The sequence below is a fragment of the Ambystoma mexicanum genome, chromosome 13 (assembly GCF_040938575.1).
Source record: "Ambystoma mexicanum isolate Mex_15411 chromosome 13, UKY_AmexF1_1, whole genome shotgun sequence".
Classification (NCBI taxonomy): domain Eukaryota; kingdom Metazoa; phylum Chordata; class Amphibia; order Caudata; family Ambystomatidae; genus Ambystoma; species Ambystoma mexicanum.
In genome coordinates, this window is record NC_090938.1 from 623,647,282 (window position 1) to 623,662,486 (window position 15,205).

Below are 15,205 nucleotides of genomic sequence, written 5' to 3' on the forward strand. Positions count from 1 at the left end.
TGGTGGGTAGGTATTGGAAGCTACTGCCTCCTGCCTTAGTGTTCTTGTAGCGAGGGATAGTAATGAGTGCTTGGCTATTGGATATAAGAGGTCTCTTTTATTCTTTTTTGGTTATAGCGTGGTTAAGGTAAATAGGGGTGCTTGTGTGGAGGCATTTGAATGTGAAACACAGGGTTTTGAAGATGACTCTTGCTTTGAAGGGTAGCCAATGGTGGTCTCTTCTGATATTGGAAATGTGATGAGATTTTCTTATTCCAAGGGCTGCGCGAAGGGCTTTATTTTGAATAAGATGGAGTTTATTTAAGTTGACCTTAGAGGTTCCAAGAAAGAGTACGTTGCAGTAGTCGAGTCTGGATAAGATCAGCGCTCTTGCCAGCGTGATGCAGTTAGTGGGGGTCAAGAATTGGCGACTGAGGGCAATACATTTGGTGGTATAGGATGTGGAAGATTAGAGGGCGTTAATGTGCTTGGTCATGGTGAGATTGTCATCTAAGTGTTTTTACTTGTTTGAGTACTAGTATCAAGGTAATATTGATGGATGAGTAATCAGGATGTAATGCAGCTATTTTAGACTGAGAGCCCACGATAAGCACCTCAGTCTTCTCATCATTGAGACAGAGGCTATTTAATGCCATCCAGTTTTGAATTATGGCATAGATTATTTTGATGTGTGGGTATCTTGGGTGTAGTCTCCCGTTAGTGGGATGAGGATCCGGGTGTCATCTGCAAAATTGGTGTAGATGACACCCATATCGTCTAGGGCTGAGAAGAGGAGCTTAGTATATGCATTGTATAGTGTGGGTGAAAGGCAGGAGTCTTGGGGGACCCCAATAGGCACTGGGATAGGGTTGGCAGCTTATTTACCTATGGAGACCCTGGAAGTTCGATATGCAAGAAAGGATTTGATCCAGGTGGTGGCTTCGGTGGAGAAATTAAAATCTTTGGCTAATGTGGAACAAAGTTTATTATGGTCTACTAGGTCGATTGCTGCGGAGAGATCAAGTAGGAGGAGGATACAGAGTTTCCCTGAGTCTCTGATGGCATCCATCTGGATTTTAAGGTCCAGGAACGCCGTTTCTGTACTATGGTTGAGACGGAAGCCTGATTGCCTAGTGCCAAGGAGTTGGTTCTGTTCTAGGTGTGCTTGGACTTGGTTGTAGGCTAATTTATCCAATATTTTGAGGAGAAATGGGATAGTTGTTATTGGCCTATAGTTAGTGGGCACTGTGGGGTCCAGGGTAGGATTTTCAAAAGGGGAGTGACCCAGGCTTCTTTGATACTGGTTGGGACCATATTGGTATTGAAAGATGAGTTTACAAAGTTAGTGATAATTGGCGTGAGAGTGTGGGCACAAGATTTGACTACTGATGCTTGAACAACAACTCCTGACACCGGGGTATGAGTTTACGTGCTGCTAAGTGAACCGAATGTTCCAGACATGGCACGGACGTGCCAACCAATTGCAGAAGGCCATGCAACAAAGGGCCTTATAGTTTGAGAGCCAATAGTATAGAGTGTTCTTAATAAAGTTGAAGATGACTTGCACTAAAGGTAGGCACAAAATGTCAACCTGACAGTAGAAACCCAATCACAACACAACCCCTCATAGAAAATATACTTAGATGCTCCCCTTGACCCTATCCAATCCCTCATAAGTTTCTTGTATTTGTCACATAGTATGACATCAAGTATGATGAATTTGTATCATATAAATGGGATTTTTTATGAAATGTAGGAGAGCTCAAGCGAACGTCTGTTGATGTCAGTTGTAACTCCCTGTTTTAGACAATTGATAATAAAACAGAACACTTTGCCATCTTCCTGAGTTGGTTTGATTATTTGGTGTCAGAGTTATTCTGCCTCCCATCCAGTGCATGCTTGTTTCCAAAAAGGGCCCTAAGCTCACCACCTCTTTACATTGTTCCAAAACTAAAGATTATGTGGATGGGAGGAGATGTACTCTGCTGTCAAATTACAAACGGTAACACATTGAATGCTGGGCACAAATCCCAACTTTCCCATTTCACCAATTATATTATCCTGCTGAAAAATGTTTACTATGGTTGGTAAGTGCAATAATTTCCAGGGGCCCGGGTCTCTAAGAAACCATAAACATGACTGAAAAATATGTTGCATATAAGGAAAGTAATGCCAACGGTATATACTATATATACTTGAGAATGTGTGGGAGAGGGAGAAGTTGGTATTGAGTTTACTTCTTGTGCAAGTTGGTGCTGCTGCACTGTGGACTGGGGCCATTGCACTATGGGCCAGAAAAGTAAACTTGCCCCCCAGGCCAAATGTTACCAGTCGTCCCCTGGTCAGAGCCATACAGACCTTCTTCCATAATCCATCCATCACATCAAAATCCAATTCAAGACCCTCTGCCCTGTTTCCCAAGAACTGTGCTACTGTTCCAAGCATGCATCCACTGTAGATACGAGCAGTGCAGAACACTGACTGGCAGCCCCCTGACCGATGGAAGGAGAGAGGGGGACTATCATCTGTGTGTCTATATGCGTGACACTCCCAACCTCACTTCTTAAAGGCATACCAATAACCTTCACTTGGGGAAGCAGCAGAATGAAAGGCAGGACAAAGGTTGGATACTTAGAGAAGAAATGAGTCAGCCCAAAAAAGTGTAGGCACAACTTGAAGCCCGGTCCCGGACTAAGTGGACCTCGGGCCTGAATGACATCACCAGGCTAGGGTTCAACGTTATTGCATGGAAGTAAATTACCTCGTGGTCTGAATATACATTGTTGCAGTTTTTTTAAGTTTTTTTTATTGATGGGGATCCTCCATACAGACCTTACTAACCCTATACCCACCCCAAGCCCCACCTTTCCAATCCAGTTAGAGGAAAGAGTAATGAGCAGATTGCAGCAGTTCGACGGAAAGAATTTGAGATGATCATTGCTACAAATCAGAGATCAGAGGATCAGTGGAACATCAGCCTACCCTCAGCCAGGTGGTTGCCGTACAGTTGAGTGATGCCAATCAGCGTACAGAGAGATGGAGGCTTGGATCCATGAATACAAGATGCTTCTCAATTGTGTCCCCAAATCGTGCACATGGGACCACAGCTAAATTAAGAAAATCAACTTAAAGAAGCTGATAATCCATTGATCTCACCAGTCATGATGGCTTAGCAGGAGAACCAGACAGCCACACAAGTAGTCAAAAAATAGAACTACAAGGGGCATTAGGAGAACTGCCCTTCTAGCAGAAAGATGATAAGTATTTACAAGGACCGTCCAGTAACTAGCAAGTTTCAAAAGTATAAAATGACGTCAGATAGACTTCACACATCTAAATAAAATAAGGCAGGGGTCCCCAGGCCTCAAGCATCACATCCTCTCCATGCTTTCAGAAGAACCATAAAAAAAGCATTCAAATATAAAGGGCTAGATTCTCAAAACAGGTGACAGGCCAAGTCAGAAAGGGCATCTTCAGGTCATCTTCAGAAGCTATTTTTTCCCATTTGCGCATTTGCATACATAAGGAGGTGTTTGAGGGCATTTGAAAGTGCATCCCAAATTCACAAATGGGATGTGCTTTTCCCTGAAACACACATTTCTGCAGACACAAATCCACATGCACACTGAACCCTCATGCCGGTTCACACCCCATCTCTACAATAACCTCTGTGGAGTTATGGTGCACTCTATCGGCACAGCTCTGCAACTTTCCTCCCCTACCACACATAACTCCTTCTTCCAAACCAGAGGCAGATAGGTAATCGATCTGGATAGACAAGCACCCAAGACTCCCTAGAGACAGACCAACACACAGGAATCTGGTACTTACTCTCCACACCCTTCAAACCCTCATCACTTGCACCTGTGTTTATCTCCCCTCCCATGAACTCTCTCTTATCCATTCTTTTCCACAACTGCACATCAAAAGGCAACCAAAAGGGCAGAAGGCAGAGGAGTTGCTAGGGGGCATCTGAGGGGGCTATAGCCCTGGGTCTTTTGCTTGTAGCCCCGGATAGAAGCTCAGGGGATACAACCAAAAAGGCAAGCTAGCCCCCAGTCCCGAAATTAGCATCTTTTCCAGACCTAGCAACACCCCTGGCAGAAGGTGTGCTACATAAGACTAATGGACAGCGTAATGTGTATTGTGTTTGAATATGGGCACAACCTTGCTCTTGACTCGCTCCCTCCAGCCTCATCTCCATCTATCACCCTTCGCGTTTTCTCTGCTCTGATTCACTTGGGCAGTCAACCACTCCACTACCGATCGAGCCCATTTGCTTGCAGGCCAATTTGTTCTCATGTTTTTAATACAGTGGCAGGGAGGATGTTGGAGGATTGCGGGGGTCTCCCCCACATTTATTTCTCGGGGAAATGTGTTTAAAAAAATTCCGAACAACTGGGCCTCGAGCAAAGTTTCTTGAGCAAACATCGCAGATCCCTCCAATACCACCTTGTGTCATTTCACACTTCCCCTCCTACTCTCTTCTCGCACCAAAACTATGGAATACAAAAACCCTTTCCAGACCCCAATCACCCCACTTGACTATTTTAAAAAAAAAGTGTTTTCTTATCTTTCTTTATCATGAATTATCTACATTTTCTCTATCTGGATTTTTCCACTGGTATCTGATTATGAGCAGCACCTTCAACACAGTGACATCAACAAGTTTTGTATTTATGCACAAACCTTTTGTGTTGTTTACTGGAGCCTAGCACGCATCTTAAGCCTCCTCTTACCTGGACTTCGGCCCCCAAGGGCATTCCTACCACAAAGTGCTTTGAGGCCATACACATGGGAAAATGTGCTATATAAATTACTATCACACACACACACAAACACACACACACACAAAATAATAGGCCTCAGAAATATAAAACAATCAAGTTGACTGTAAATGGCCTATGTAGAAAAAAACAATCCTCTCCAGCTGTACCTTTGTGAATGTAGAACATTAAACAAAGCCCAAAAGCCTGTGAATTAAGGAGGGCTTCTGACTGGGGGTATTGTGTTGGAAAATGTCTTCTGACTCGAGTGCTTAGATTTTCCACAGTTGGCAGGGCTCTGATTGCAAAGAGCGCGTAGACCCTCCCTTATCAGGATCCATGGCTGGCTTTGCAGAGTTAGGCTTCAAGCATAGGAGATGGTAATCATGGTCTGTGCACAGATACCATCAGAGCATGGCGCATGACAAGCTTGTGACATGCATGACTTGGCACATCTCGCCACTTCATCACTCACTTCTATATTGGCTGAATGGTGTCACCTCTGTCTCGTGTTTCTCCCTGAACACTTACTGCATTGATTCAGGCTGTTTTGGAGATTTGGAAACCTACCAAGGAGGCATGAATATCCATGTTGCCCTTCATAAGCTATGCATCTTGTGCAGATCCTGGCGTGTGTAGACGGGCTTGTCGAGGAAGCAGTTGGCATCCCAGATGGATTGGGCATATTGATGGTCGAATGCCTGCTCTGTCAGTTGATGTACAAATGGGTGTTCATGAAGTGTTGGGAATACTGTGGCTGGCTTAGGCGTCACCACCTGTCTTGTGCCCTTCCTGTGTGCAAGGGCGTCTTATAAGGGTCCTCAGAAGTAAATGTATAGTGTACTCAGGCTGGTACACTCCTTGACGCCATGCCCGCTGTGTTATGCTGCCACTTTGTATGGCTGTACTTTGGATGGCACCCGTCTCAAGGATGTGTAGTGTGGCGGGCATCTTCATGATGGTGCGGTCTCGCCTATCATTTTATTTTGTTTCCGATATCTTGATCAATCACCTCTAATTTGCTCAGGATTGTCTGAGAAATAAAGTGATATAAACCAACTTGCTCTGCTCGTAGGCCTATATTGGTCCTCACCAGGGGAACTCTGTTATCCATCTGCCATCTTCTTGCATGCATCACTCTGGCCGGCTGCAGATCATGTGGCCACCATGTACCACTTAAGTGCGGGAGAGGGTACTTCAGGATGAACGTAAATGCCCTCAGCACATAGGGGGTTAATTCTTAAGCGAAGAAGGACTTCATGTTTTGTCTGCTGGTCGATTTGACTCAATGCTGCTGTTGTATTTCAAGGGACGTTGTATCTTAATGTGTTGGCTTTTCTTTTTTAGTATTTGTTCAATGTTAGTTGCTATATTTTTAACTGTGCTTTGAAGTGGTTTTATGACAATGTAGAGCTTTTTGAATTACAAAAGCAAATAAACAAACATGTTTCTGTTCCTCTGGATGGTTTGGACTAATGTGTTTTCTCTAACACACTTTGATCTTTAATTCCTAGCTCTCCAAAACTCCATGGAACCAATGTACTTATGCTGTCTCAACACACATATCTCTTCTCTAACTTTCTCCAGAAGACAAGCGATATAAGATAGAGTGCCACTCATCCGTCCTTACACAGAGCACTTCCCATTGCCCACTTTCCCAAGATCTCTCTTCTCTTCCCACTCTCCCCTCAGTTTTGCCCTCTATTCCCCAAGCAGTCAAAGGTCTGCAGCATCCTGGGCAGGGGCACAATACACCGTGGACAAGGGTCAAGCTCTTCGAAACTACTAGCGTGGTGATTTGGCACAGTATGAAAGCAGAGTAACATAACACACATTTGCAGCATAGCACTGGGGTGAAGTGTGCTTTGTTAATGGGCGTTTTCGAGTTTTTTCCTCCCCAGGTCACCTGAACCTCTCTTTGTTTTGGGCATGGTTTTAGTCTTCCTCTTGGAAGGTCTTAATTGTTGACCTTATTTTCAACTAATTCTTGAGAGTGGTATTTGAGGAAAGGTATTGCCATTATGGAATGTTCAGGAATGCTCAGATCAAGCATGGACATCCGCCTGGAACCGAAGTCCTACAACAAAAGAAGACGTGGAGGATCCTCCTTCTCTCACCAAGACCTGAAAACCTGGAACGATCTTCCAAAGTGCATACCTAACACAAGAAACCACCTATCATTCAGGACATTACTCAAAACCTGGCTATTCACGTCGTAACTATAAAGACTGGCTACAGGGGCACTGACATAACTAAAAACATCAATGAACGTAGAGCGACCGCGATACACACCGATCAATCAATGGGAAAAGCCAAGGTAAATGTCCCACGACATACTAAAGGTCCAAACGGGAGACAGCCGCAATACGACCAAAGACAGTAAACATAGCAAACTAAGACAGAAAGACTACGACGAATCATCAAGAGGACCATGACCTTAACTATTACCTTCCCCAACAGCTCTAAGGACAAAATATAGAGAGGGAATGGAAGCACTGCACCATGAGCCCCAATGCAGTGGGCGAGAAACAGACTGTCCACCAATACACAGCAGGAAGCACAATGCACCTCCACACAAAACTACAACTAAACAATAGTCCCAAGGATGTTCACCCCATGGAAACCAAAGAACCAGTCAGGACAGAAGGATACGAACGACTGAATACACAGGCTCACCAAGACGGATCCACTAGGACAACACATCAACACGACTCCGACCCTGAACCATTCAAAGCCTTAACTGACCAGGGTCACATTAGATAACTGATAAATAGATTAGTTTCAGACTCACCTACCAATCCAAACTATACTCAATAGGATACAGTTGGATCAGCGCAACACCACCAAAGCGAGTTGGCCCACGAGGAACCAGCAACAACCCAACCCACAGGTATACAACTCTAGCGGAACCATAAGTAACTGAATCAGGATACAGACCACACTAACCCAACCCTCAATCTTCTGCATACTTAAACCCACACAAAACCACACAACCATCTCTCTCCCAGCAATCCGCACGCACTTTACCACACCGTATCAACAACACATAAACTTCACCCACAGCACTCAAGGCTTTCACCCGATTCAATACTAGCACCAAAGCCCAGCACTCAGTCTATACCAAGCTGAAGCTGCCAACAGCACACCACTCTCCTTCTCCCCTCTTCCCGACTAACCCTACCTGCCCTTCCTGTTTACAGATCTGCCAGAGCACCTGGAGACCAATTCCGTTGGTGACGGTGCGCTATACAAGTATCGCTAACATAACATAACATAACATTATTGTAAATGGGACGGCAGTGGCGCATCGCGCAGTCTGGCACAACATTAATTTATGGGAATGTTTACGGCTTTTACTTGGTAGGTTTAGCAGCATAGTGACATGTTATTTCCATGTCTGCGGGTCAGCACACACTGCTCTTAAGGCATACATGCCAGAAACCTTCATTACAAAGTTGCGCAAAGTGGATTTTTTAAAGTTGTGCATAATTTTCTTGCCATGACACTTCTGCTTTAGAGCGCTTTTCATTTAGGTGGCTGTTACAGTTTAAAATGGCAGAGAGAACCGGGCTGCATTTTGAACAGTGTCGGAATCCTCTTTAATTTTGGGGCCTGATTACAAAATCTCAGCTAGTGTGGCTGGGGTTTGGTGGTGCAGAGTCCTACCATTTCCCACTGCGCTCTCTGATGACGTATGCCTTCAAAAGGTCTCTGTCGGGTCCCCTCTGAGTTTCCACAAAGGAAGCCTCCTGATGCAGCCAGGGGACAAGTCCTAAACAAAGAACGTGTGGGGACTCATTAACATACTAATAGAATGTGACATCACCAGAAATTAGCATATCAAGTTGAAATATACAAATGTCATTAAATTGACTTTGCATACCCCTGCATATTGCACAGGACGAATGACATTTGCCTTTTATAAAATCAACACACCCAAAAAACCCAGGGAGGCTATTTCCTTCTAATATTGTTTTGAAAACGTGAACAGGTGTGCATGTTTTGAACTGCAAGAACCAGTACCAATGTTGTGTCCCTGGAACATGTAGTCTTGAAATGTGAGTCACCTTTAGTTGTGTGCTATATTTCTCCAGGTTATATGCTGCAGTGGTGAAGTGTCTGGCCTGCAAACCTGGCAACGCTGTGCGAACACCTGGGTTGGTGCAAAAAAGACAGTCGGTGTTTATTGTTTTACAAACACCTCTAAAATACCTCGGGCGACGGCGTCCACCCTCTGAAAAAAGAGGGGGATCTCTGTCTCCCCTCGTGTACCCTCAACTTGAGCCCTGGATGCAGCACAGTGGAAGGCACTTCTGAGAGGGGATGCAGGAGAATAGCCACTGCATGTGACAAATGCTGATTAATCTACGGTGCTGTAAATGAAAATAATGTACTATGGTATCCCACCTCTGTGTAGGCAGGTTCCAGTCCTCTCCTTTGTGTCTCTTTCCATTCCTCTCCTTTGTGACTCTTTCCATTCCTCTCCTTTGTGTCTCTTTCCATTCCTCTCCTTTGTGTCTCTTTCCATTCCTCTCCTTTGTGTCTCTTTCCATTCCTCTCCTTTGTGTCTCTTTCCATTCCTCTCCTTTGTGTCTCTTTCGATTCCTCTCCTTTGCGTCTCTTTCCATTCCTCTCCTTTGTGTCTCTTTCGATTCCTCTCCTTTGCGTCTCTTTCCATTCCTCTCCTTTGTGTCTCTTTCCATTCCTCTCCTTTGTGTCTCTTTCGATTCCTCTCCTTTGCGTCTCTTTCCATTCCTCTCCTTTGTGTCTCTTTCCATTCCTCTCCTTTGTGTCTCTTTCGATTCCTCTCCTTTGCGTCTCTTTCCATTCCTCTCCTTTGTGTCTCTTTCCATTCCTCTCCTTTTCTATCTCTTTCCATTCCTCTCCTTTGTGTCTCTTTCCATTCCTCTATGTTGTGTCTCTTTGTTTCATGATTTAGTGATGATTGCCATTTTTTTTTTCCCATGAACAGTTTTTTCTTGTCGCTTTTTGGTGGCGGCTTCCCTGTTAAGTTGTCTGGTAATTTCCTACTTTTGGATATTATTTTCAATATTATTTGACATAAGGGCCACTGATCCCTTCAACATTATATTTGCTTTTTTTGGTGCTTTCTCTAGTTTTATGTGAACCCTGGCTTGGGAGAAAATAGGGAAGTTTCTTGGCTGAATTGGCCGTAATTGAATACCTGCCATTGTCCCTTCCCCTTGTACAGCGGTTCCACCATTTCCCCTCAACGCTATTGTGACAGAGTCGTTTATAACAGCACATTTTCCCATTCCCAAACTCATTGTTAGATCAATAGGGACAGTGGGACGTTGGGCCATGGTCTCCCCAATGAGCCCTTCCATCGAGACATCACAGGGGTATACGGAGATGTTGCTTACATCCAGGGGCATACCCTCCCCCACCACCAACAACCCCCCCAGACTATTTCTGCAGTTTGCCCTAGGCTTCACCCTTACTTGGGTGGTGTCCCCAACCTCTTTTTGCTGTTGATTTTTGTACCCTCCCCTCTTATTGGTTTTGCTTAATTGGGGCATACTTTCACTCTCACATGTATGTCCCTAACATTTGGTGATTGTAGATTCAAAGGGCTCGATTCATGGAATATTTGCCTGGTTCAAAGTGAAGTTGCACTGCTGAAAAGTGACTTTGCTCTGCCGACACAATCCCTGATTCTTGGAACTGTGCAAAGTGTATTTTTTCCGGGCAAAGTTTGGGCAAAGTCATTTTGTACTGCAAACATGACTATGACTGACTTTGCCCGGCCTTTGCACTGCAAAAATACACATTGCACAGTTCCATGAATCAGGGTATGTGTCGGCAGTGCAAAGTCACTTGTCAGCAGTGCAAATTCACTTTGAACCAGGCAAATATTTCATGAATTATTTTGATCCTCTATTCTTTTTTTTAGGTGGCATTTTACAGTTCTTAAACTTCTTTACAACATTGCCATTCAAGGGCTTATTAACAATTTCCAAATGACTGCTGCTAACGATTTTCGTAAAGCCAACCCCCACCCCATCACCCAGAACAGATACTAATGGGAGCACATCCTCCTGGGACAATTTAATAATAGGTCTCACCACCTCCATTGCATTATCGAATCCCAAATTACCATTAATACAACTGGTCGGGCAACCATGAGGTTTTACTGGACACATTTGCTGATGTTGTGTGCCCAGACAGGCATTGATGAAACCCTCGCGGAATCTAACCTTGCCCGAAAGGTTCGTTAAAGTCCTGTCTCACATCCGGGAGATCTAAATTTAGGGATTCAAAACCCTCTGCATTGTCCACAAGGCCTTCTGGGGCCTGGGGCTGCAATACCTTCAACTCTCTCTTCCCAAATGCCTTCCTTCTCGGGCTCTTCGCTCATCCGCCTCCAACTCCCTCAGGGTCAGTCGCTTCTCCAAGCAACGAGTTGGTGGTCAATCTCTCTCTTCAGCAGGGGCCTCCCTCTGAAACAGCCTTGCTGCCTCCCTGAAACTTGAGGAGAACCATCTCCGGTTCCGGAAACATCTCAAAACCTTCCTCTTGGCTTCTGCTCCCTTTCTCCCTGCTGAAATTCCTGGCTGAAACTGCACTGGTTACCTGGCCACCCTTTCTGATCTTGGGGCTAGGCCCCACCTTTTGCACACCTGCCCTGCCTCCCTGGCAACCCCTGCACCTGGGGACTGTTTTCTGTATGCCTACAGTCCCCCTACCAGCACTTACATCTGCTCTTACCTTGCACTTGCCATCATCTGGCCGCGTTTATTTATCTATTTATTCTTCTATCCCATGTACTGCACTTCCCCACTCCCTTCCCCAAGGCACTTTTCCCTTTCTCCCTACCCATGCACGATCTGAATGACACCTGGCCTAGTAGGATCGCTGTCTGTCTTCCCATTGTTTTCTCCTCCCTTGCCTCGTCGCGCCTTGAAACACTTGTGTATAGGCGCGTTATAAATGCCATATCATATCATATCATAGCCCTATCCATTGTGTCCATCAACCGGGACAAAACTGGAAATGACAATTCTACAACAGATGTTTGCAGCCCTGGTTTACTTGCAATCCCTGAGTTTGCCCTGTGTAGACCCTCTTAATTGGTTACTCAAAACCCTCTCTTCCCCCAAACCTTCTGTCCAAGCATTCTCCATGTTGACACACGCAGTCCGACTCCCGAGTACCAGCCTTCCGGGAGAACTTTTTTTAACTGGTGGACCCCTGTCAATAATACTAACAGTTTGATCAGGTTGATACAAGACTTCTTCAGTATAGACATGTGGGGATGTGGGTTCTCCCAGTAATAACTATTGATTTGGGTTAAAGTGCAGGGACAGACTAACATCTTTCCCCTGCTTGTGGAGACAACTGGGGCTAGCATCGAAACATCAGAAACCAAGTCAGGCCCTGCACCCATGTCATCTGCTGCCATGTCTTGTATGTTTCCTTACAACCCAAGGAAGGCCTGGCCTGTCCAGTTTCCCAGAGATTTTTTCCACTGCATCCCCCCTTTCCCTCTACTGGGCTTGCGTCAGTATCTTCAACTCTGACTTTTCACAATGGACATCAGGTCTAGGGGGATAAGGGGCGGACAGGTCTGGACTGGCCCCCATTGGTAATCGTTCTTCTGTTTTACCCACCCTATCATCCAGTATACCCTCTGTCATTGCCACAGTCGAGGCACCTTCATTACATGGCATCTGATCTATGCCCGACCCTTGGGTCACCTCAACGGCCCCCACCCCTCCATTGCTACCATATCCCGTTGGACACAAAAGCGGCCAAGTAGGCAGATTCCAAGGCAACGCAAGTGACGATGGTCGAAGTTCCTTATAGCAGCGATAAACAGAAGGGAGCCAAAATAAAATATGGGTAATTGTGAAAAAGGCCCTATAAGTCAATTGGCAGTTCAAGCTTCCGGTGACTCTCCCCAACCAGAAATCACACCAGAAACATCTGTAGTGCTCCCTAAAAGGTGACCTGCATACATAAAATGCTCACCTAAAAGCCACAAACTACAGTTAAAGAACATTCTTAATTTAAACTGGTGCTAGCCACAGGCTATGGTAGGCTACGGACCCCCTTTTTCCAGGGCCCACAATCCTATCCACACTCCTGCAACAAAGCTCAGGACCGAATATTGTATAAACAACTATACCGCACTGGAACTGTCAGTACAGCGCGTGCGACTTATGTGGCGACAGGAGTAAGGTTTCAGACCGGCGAAGTTATATGTGAAGCTGCTTCTCCATACGATAAAGCAGCTGCACAGAGCAGGAGCAGAAAACAACAGCAACCACAGTAAAATACTCCTGCAGCACTCTGCTGCGCTTTGCTGGCAAGGAGTATTATATGTTCAAAGGCCTCTGTGGGTCCACCTCTTTTGCAGTAGAAACAGCCAACAGACTAAAAATCCCAGGACTCCAACAGAGTAAAAGACTCCTGCAGGACTCCATGGAACTGTAACAGTGTGAGAAGGAGAATCCAGAGTAACCCTTAATCTCAGCCAACTAAGAGCATGCAGATTCCTCTATGTTGTGTCTTGTTCCATTCCTCTATTTTTGTCTCTTTCCCCTTCCTCTAGGTTGTGTGTCTTTGTGTGTCTTCCCATTCATCTACCTTGCATCTCTTTCCATTCCTCTAATGTGTGTCTCTTTCCATTCATCTTCTTTGTGTCTCTTTCCATTCATCTTCTTTGTGTCTCTTTCCATTCATCTTCTTTGTGTCTCTTTCCATTCCTCTTATTTGTGCATCTTTCTATAATGCTCCCGTTTGTCCCTTTCCATTTCTCTACTTTGTGCCTGTTTCCATTATGGTAACTGTTGTCTCTTTTCATTCCTCTATGTTCCATATCTTACAATTCCTCTACTTTGTGTCTCTTTCAATTCCTCTCCCTTGTGTCTATTTCCATTCCTCTACTGTGTGTCTCTTTCCAGTCCTCTACGTTGTCTCTCTTTCCATTCCTCTACTTCAGACAAGTATGGAAGTGCCTGGATATCCACCGAAGGAGCATGCATCCCTGATGCGAGGGATTGAAGGAGGTGTTATGTACCCTGGAGTATTAAAACAGTCCCACTTGTGCATAAGAAGCTTACTCTCTCTAGAGCCCTGGTTCAGTCTAGGCTAAACTACTGCAACAGCCTCTTTCTCGAGCCCATCGCTCACCTACCTCCAACTCTCTGTGAGGCACACGCTTTTGCAGACCGAGGGTGGGTGATAGATCTCTCTCCTGTGCAGGTGCCTCCCTCTGGAATGGCCTCCCTGGCCCTCTCAAACTTGAGCCGGACCAACTCTGAGGGTCAGACACTTCTCCAGGCAGAGAGTGGGGGTAGATCTCTCTCCTCTGCAGGTGCCTCCCTCTGAAAGGGCCTCCCTGGCCCTCTCAAACTTGAGCTGGACCATCTGAAGTTCTGGATGCAGCTCAAGACCTTCCTTTTCACCTCTGCTTTCTCTCTCTCCCTCCCCTGCTGACCTTCCTGTGTGCGGCACCAACTGGTTGCTTGACTACCCTCAAAGTCTCACTGGGTACCAGGCTACTCCATTATCAGTCTCCCCTGCACTGCCTACGGACCTACCACACAGTTAGGGGCTGTAACTGCAGCCTCTACAGTCCCCTGCCTCCTTGCACCTACCCAGAGCTGTGCTGGCCTAGCTGCACTTACTCAGAGCAATGCTGTCCTGATTGCACTTCTCCCTCTCTCTTCCCCTGCTTTTTGCACTGTCACACTTGCACCATCTGAATGACACAAGGCCTAGTAAGAGTGTGTGTCTTGTCACACGTAGAAACACTTGTGTACATGCGCGTTATAAGTCAAATATCATATCATCAAAGTCTAATAACTTACACTTTTGCCAGTGTTTTTATCCGAAGCGTTTAACATCGAGCATGTCTAACACTATTTTCTGTAGTAATTAAATATATGGCATGGGGCTCAAGAAAAGAAGAGAGGAAGCAGACATTGAGGAGAACAGATGTACTCAATGGGAGCAAGTGCTCTGTACAGGGATAGGTTAGGGATCGCTGTGGAGGGGACCCCTAGGAGGCCAGAGAGGACTACATCACCTCTGTTCAAGGGTGAATAGTGTTAATACAAATCAGAACATCTGAACTTGGCTGTTGCACTTTGCTTCCCAAATGGACATTGTTTCTTTTTGGATTGCATTGGGAAGTGTTCTCCCTCTCCTTGTAGGGGTGCAATGCTTCTGGGTGCTTCTTCTCTATCATTCCACACCACCTTCCTGCTCCCCCCTCGGACCATCGCGGCGTGGGGCGCCGGTGTCCCGGAGCGGGTGGCGGTGGAGAACCGGAGCGGTGAGGCCGTGGAAAATGTGAAGGCGTGCCCACCAGTAGTAACGCTTTTAACAGGTACGGAGAGCGCTGGGGGGAAAAGCCTGTCGAACTGCCTGCAACCCCTCACAAGCCCCTCAGTGTCATCAAGCCTGTCCAGGCCCAGCCATAAATCCCAGAA